A 6,244-nucleotide genomic window follows, 5' to 3' on the forward strand; every position below is an offset into this window, starting at 1 on the left:
GGTTAGGATGCACCTGGTTCAACACCTGTCAGAACACACACACACACACACACACACACACACACACACACACACACACACACACACCTTTATCTCCTTACATTCTCATCACTTCTTACTGTTTGGCTCAGCTGAAGCTGTTAAAAGACGGTGGTTTAGTTTAGATCTTGTTTCTTTCTGATAATGAGCCCCTGAGGTCGATCCAGCGCTGATCAGGTTTTCATCTGATGCCTCTCAGYGAACTTGACCACTTTTTAAAAACTGACGACGTGAACTTGGAATAAAGAAACAGGAAGTAAGTGAATGTATGTGGCAGGTAAAGGTAGAAAGAATCCGTGTCAGTCATCACCCTATTGATGATTTATTAATAATTTTGCACAAAAATGATTACAACTCAAACTATTTTACAAACTTTGTGTTAATATTTGGTGCTTTAGTAGCTGACAGAGATCCCTAACTAATAGTCTGAGTCTATTTGAACAGTTTAACCAAAATAACTACAGCTTTATCATTTAAAATAAAAGATAAAATAAAAGTATCAATACGAACAGTTTATTTTTATTATAAACCTATTATTTTACCAGGAAAATCCCACTGAGATAAAAAGCTTGAGTGGCCAAGATAGGCAGCACTAAGTACAATTAAGTCACTATAAAGGAAAATATCATAAGAATATGAAACACATTTAAAAAGCAAAACTAAGAACAACAATTAAGCACAATTTAAAATCTCTCAGATATGTTTATTCTGTTCATTTCCAACGTCAAGTCAAAGCTTTTTAACCCATGTTTGTGCAGGAAAATGGAACTAACAAAGTTCCGCTCAGTTAAAGAAGTAAAGTTTCTTCTTAAGCTCACATTTTGACAGTGAATTGTGAAGTTTAATTGTAAAACAACACAATTACAGTCAATTTAATCCACTACATTTAGCGAGAAACTGAAGCTGAATCAATAGTTTGTAGAAATAAAGGTTTGTTTTGAGCAGATTGATGAGCCAAAGTGGATTGCTGCCATCTTTAATCAGCTCCAATCTCATAAATCCAAATAAATTTATATAATTAAAAGTTTTGCAGGAGCCATTTTCATTTTTTTAAAGAACTTGTGGCGATCTGGTTCATGCATAATCAAAGCAGGATTCTGAGTTTGCATTTTCATCAAGTTGAGCTTCTTTCGCCTGCTCGTCATCTCCAGTCCTGTAGGGTGATGCTCGTGGACGGGAGGAGATGGATCCGAACTAGAGAYGGGATAAATGGCTTTTTGAAGGGATCCGGATCTTGGGGAGCCGTTTGTTTTATAGAGCCGTTCGATTTTGAACGTATTACGTCATCACGTAGCCGTACGTAATGACGTCATCCCTTCACGTGGGTGGAACCATGTGTTTGTCAAGCGGAAACCCCCCTTCCCCCCTCACCGTGATCTTCTGTACACCACAACTCCGCCTGTTTTCTGTGAAAAGGCAAAGCGGGAGTCATTTTAGTATGAAAAAATTTAAGATTATATGAAGAATAAAAGAAATAAAACTACAAATGACTCATTACTACCCACGATCCGGCTCCTATCATTCATTGTAAAGAGCCGTTCAAAAGATTCGGATCGTTCGTGAACGTCACATCTCTAATGGTGCATTCACACCAAACGCAATTTCAGCATCAGGAGCCTCAGGTTTACGTGCAAAGTCTATGGTGGGCGCGCTTCAAGCAACGTCGGGAAGTGCTGCGGCGCCTCAAGCGCGATTAGAGCAGCGCGATTTGAACGATCTGAGCGTTCGACGTGCTTCAGGCGCAAATMGCTGAAGTTAGAAAATCTGAACTTTTACAGCTCGACGCGCCGCGTCAACCAATCAGAGAGACTCCACTGTGTGACGTAGCGACATATTTCCTGACGGGACAGTTTACTGAATGATGTCCACTAACCTGAAACAGATGGAGAGGAGCTCTTTAGCTGAAATCGAGTGCCTGCAGTCGGTGTCCTGACAGGAGATATCCTCACCAATGTGTGGCAGCGGCTCATCAGACTGGACTCGGGACAAAAATAGTCCTGAAAGCGAGCTGTGAGCCTCTCCCGCAGCTCCTGGGTGATGAAACTCAGAATGTCTCTGAATTATCTGGTGAATTAATTATGAATTAATTATCTGATGAACGTGACATGCTCTTGCTCTCTGTAAATAAAGCAAAGCCACTTCCTCGTCCGACATTAAACAGAGCCCGACAGAGGAGGGAGGGGCGGGGAGSCTSTTGCCGTGCAGCACTTCAAGAGCTGACCTGCGTCTGACCTCAAAGTGCACAAGCGTCCAACTTCAGCGTTGGCTGCGATTTTGAAGCTGAAATCGCGTTCGATGTGAACGCAGCATAATCTGAACGTCTCGTTCATTCTTTATGCAGACGATGTCATGACCTTCAGCTGAGTCTGAAGMGTCTGGGACGAGAGTCAGAATCTTTCAGATCCGGGGTTCTGGTTGAAGCATGTTGGGGCCAAAAGGGTCAAAGAACCACCTCAAGACCACTGATTTGCTCGAACACTATGTTAGTGTTTAACAGTATAAAAAGGGGCCTACGCTGTGATCAGTGAGGTTRCTGAACGTCTCCCCTGGTCGCTCACAGTGACGGGCGTCGGAGCATTCCAGCACAGCTCTGCCAGGCTCGGTGCTTCGCTGCGACGGAGAGGGAGGCATAATAGGAGAGGATCAAAGAGCTAAAYGAGAGGCTAAAAGATACTGAAGCAGATTAGAAGTGCTTCCCTACAATGCCGACAGCTGCTTCTAACCACGCCGGGCCTAGAGATATTGTTTCAGATTAGCGGCAGCGCTACAGTGCCCGGGCAGCTGCCGCCCGTAATACAATTGGAACGAGAGGATCAGCGCTCACGCTAAAAAAACATGTGTTATCATCACAAAGGGATTGTCGGCTTCAAACGCCTTACATCCCCCTGCCATCCCTCAGGATCAAACAGGCTGCTGGCTGGCACTCGTCACCGAGCTCTTCTTTTAGTCTAGTCACTTCTATTCTCCACTTTTCACTCCTCTCCTCGCCCCCTCTCTCCTTCCCCTCAGCGGGGGTTTTAATCTCAATCACCGTTATCCYCCGAGCCATCGCTGACGGCGCTGACGGACACACAATCAAAGACAATCCCTCTTTGTCTGGAGTTTGTTTCTGTTTCAGAATTATCGTCAACACAGGGCGGTATTATGAAGCAGGCGACGAGTGTCATTGTCTCGCTCGCTCGGCGTCGTGAGAGAGCGACGTTTCTGAAACAGATAGGGGATTTCTTTGTTCTTCGTTGTGACGGATGAACTTTCCAACTCCATCCACGGCATCCTAAACAGACGAGGAGCTGAATGCCTGCGCCCGGATGTGAATGCGTCGTATTATGAGGAGACAATTACGAGAATTAGATAAGAATTGTTCTCCAGAGAGACAGAAAGAGGGACAAAAGACAATTATTCTCTTCCTGGCGTTCCTCTGTCAGCGAGGAGCGATTCCCCGAGTCATCGTAGAAACATAAAGATGAACAAGTCTTCTGCCGACGTCTTCATCAATATGTTTATTTATCTTTAATTAAATGATCATCAGCGTTTTTATTTCCACATTTTATAAGTCTCAACAATTACATTGATGACAAAGCACTTTTAAAACAAAGTAGATAAAAATTATGTTACTATAGCTGCAAAACAATAATAGTTTTTGTAATAATAATAAACAATAAATTATAAATTTGACCATAAATGTATGTAAAGAAATAAACATGGCTTTCTGCTCAACCATATGAGTTTTGTTTTGTTCTAATTAAGATGTTTGTATAAAATACCAAATAAACTTCAAACATAAAACCAGTTTTAGATCAGAAATAACTTTTTATTTTTACCATTTTGAACCATTTATTTCCTAAATAGACTGTGTGGACAAATATCCTCCGTCAAACTATAAAAATTTACTTAAGAAAGGAATTAAATAAGAGCAAAATGACGACACAAACAGCTTTATCTAGACTTACATTGATTATATATTATTTAACTGATTTATTAGCACAAATATAATCAGTTACTAAAGGAAAATGAAGACGTTACAACCAGCTCGTTGTGCTCCTTTTATGTTTGTTTTTAATGTTGAAGTTCTTCTAAAGGGGGTGAAATATATGTTTAAACTTTATGTTAAATAAAAACACATTTTATTAAAAAAAATAAAAACAAAAGCTTGGCTTTGGCTGTAGAAAAACCCAAATTAGCCGACCTGCTTTAACCCTTATTATAGGACTTTTTTATTTATCCCTATTCTTTTTATATAAAAAAGGATAATTTTTATTATATTGTTTGGTTTCTAGAGATCATTTTAGTATCCTGGATTTGGTGTTTTTGGCCTCAGCTTTTAGAACCGCTGCTCTAAAACCTTTAATATTTAATTTAGAAAAGAAATAAAGGAAGTTATAACTCTTGAATCACTTTATTTATGAAACACGCACCAATGAATCGGACATTTATCCAACTTATTTGCATTTTTTTTAAAACGCCAGTGTAGTTTTAGACTTGGATTTAAAAGTTTTAATTCAGATTTAGATTTATAAATGTGATCAACTGAAGCTTTACTTTTATCACGTGTGTTTTTGACATCCATCAGTTGACGCCTCACCTCCACAGACGAGGCTCAGGTCGCAGTTCGTTGGGTTCCCCGCCGCCTCCAGTAGATGCCAGCAGTGAACCGTTGAAAAGCCCGGCCGCGTCCCTTTTCGGTGCCCCCCCGCCGCCCCTCCCTCCCCGTTGGAGGGTGCTCTGCCTCTAACTGCTTTGGAGTTGGAGATGGTACAGATGGCTGGCCTAAACGCAACACTTATCCAGACATTTCACTGTTCGCAGAATGATATCAAAGTCAACTCAAAATGGAGGCTGTGCCATCAACTTGAAACAAATTCTAACACTCCCAACAAAATTGTATTGTGAGCAAAGTCACCACGGATTTGGTCAGCGTTCAGCACAGATGTCCCCCCCCCCTCCCCTCCCCTGTGTGTGTGTGTGTGTGTGTGTGTGTGTGTTAAAACTCAACATCCTCTTAAAAAAAGGGGTGGATTTTGGGGGTGGTGGCGGGGCGGGGGGATAAATGCTCACAATTATAACGTTTTAATCCAGATTGGATTCAGACGCACATTTATTTATTTTGGAGTTTAAATCACGCTTTAAAACATTAGGAGCGCCGCAACAAAAACAAATGCCCCAAATTATGGGAGAATGTGGCGGGAGAAGGGAAACAGCAGCAGCTGTGATTAAAAAAAATAAATAAAACAAATAATATGTTTAACACAAATACAGTAAAAACAATAATGTATTTTTACATTTTTTTCTTACATTTTGTCACAGATGTAATTCCTGACGCGCGAGCCTGCTGTCGTTTTAATGTCAGGTCACGTTTCCTGTGAATTAAATAATCCCAAACGCGCCGCAGCGTTTGTTGGACAAGTTTTATTTCCATCTGACGTGAAAGAAAGGGAAAGAAAAGTGAAAACGCAACACCTTAAAGAATGCGGAGCCTCATTTAGAACATGGAAGGGAGAAAAATATTTTTATTTTTGAAAAATCACATTATTCTGTACTTTTATTTTGAAGGGGGTCACAGATTGTGAGGATCTTCTGTGGCATCTTCAAAATCATGTTTATATAAAATATATATTAACCAAAACACACAGTTTTTTAATTCTGCCCGTTTATTTAGAAGAAAACATCCACAAAGTCAGGACGGAGGCATGATTATTTGTTTTGAAATAAAAGCAGGTGAAAAGTCCAGAAATATTTATTTTGCACTTGTTTTGTTTGTTTAGGTCAGGGGTGTCCAATCCTGGTCCTCGAGGAGCCGTCATCCTGCATGCTTGACTCGTTTCTCTGCTCCAACGCGCTCGATTCACTGATTAAACAACCTCTTCATGTTCTGCAGGAGCCTGAAAGTGGAGAAACCTGCAGGATGGGGGACCTTCGAGAACCAGGACTGGACCCCGCTGGTTGAGGTCGGTGCGGCAGCATCGTCTTCTGTTTCCTTGCTGTGCGTGTGTTTGTGTGTTTGATGATCAACAATAGGCTATCTGTTTGTTTCTGGTGGGCGGGGCTTCAGAAATTTGGCCTCTGCAGTTGATTGGCTGTGAGAAGTTTACTTTGGCGTGTGCTCCTTTTTTTTGTGATTTTTTTTCTTCTTTCTTCCAATTAAATGTGGAATGCAGGACTCTTGAAGGCCATTTGAAGTGTGTGTGTGTGTGTGTGTGTGTGTGTG

The 6,244-nt window shown here is 41.1% G+C and overlaps 1 long non-coding RNA gene across 1 annotated transcript in view; it reads left to right on the forward strand.

The window, feature by feature from the left end:
* The window catches only part of LOC106524868 (uncharacterized), an 11,503-nt gene extending 5,275 nt beyond the window's left edge, over positions 1 to 6,228 (forward strand). The window contains exon 3 of the long non-coding RNA XR_001311040.1: positions 5,915 to 6,228. This is a non-coding gene — a long non-coding RNA (uncharacterized LOC106524868). The remainder of the gene's footprint in view (positions 1 to 5,914) is intronic.
* Positions 6,229 to 6,244: the final 16 nt, after the last annotated feature.

This window comes from Austrofundulus limnaeus, unplaced genomic scaffold (assembly GCF_001266775.1).
Source record: "Austrofundulus limnaeus strain Quisiro unplaced genomic scaffold, Austrofundulus_limnaeus-1.0 Scaffold204, whole genome shotgun sequence".
Lineage (NCBI taxonomy): Eukaryota > Metazoa > Chordata > Actinopteri > Cyprinodontiformes > Rivulidae > Austrofundulus > Austrofundulus limnaeus.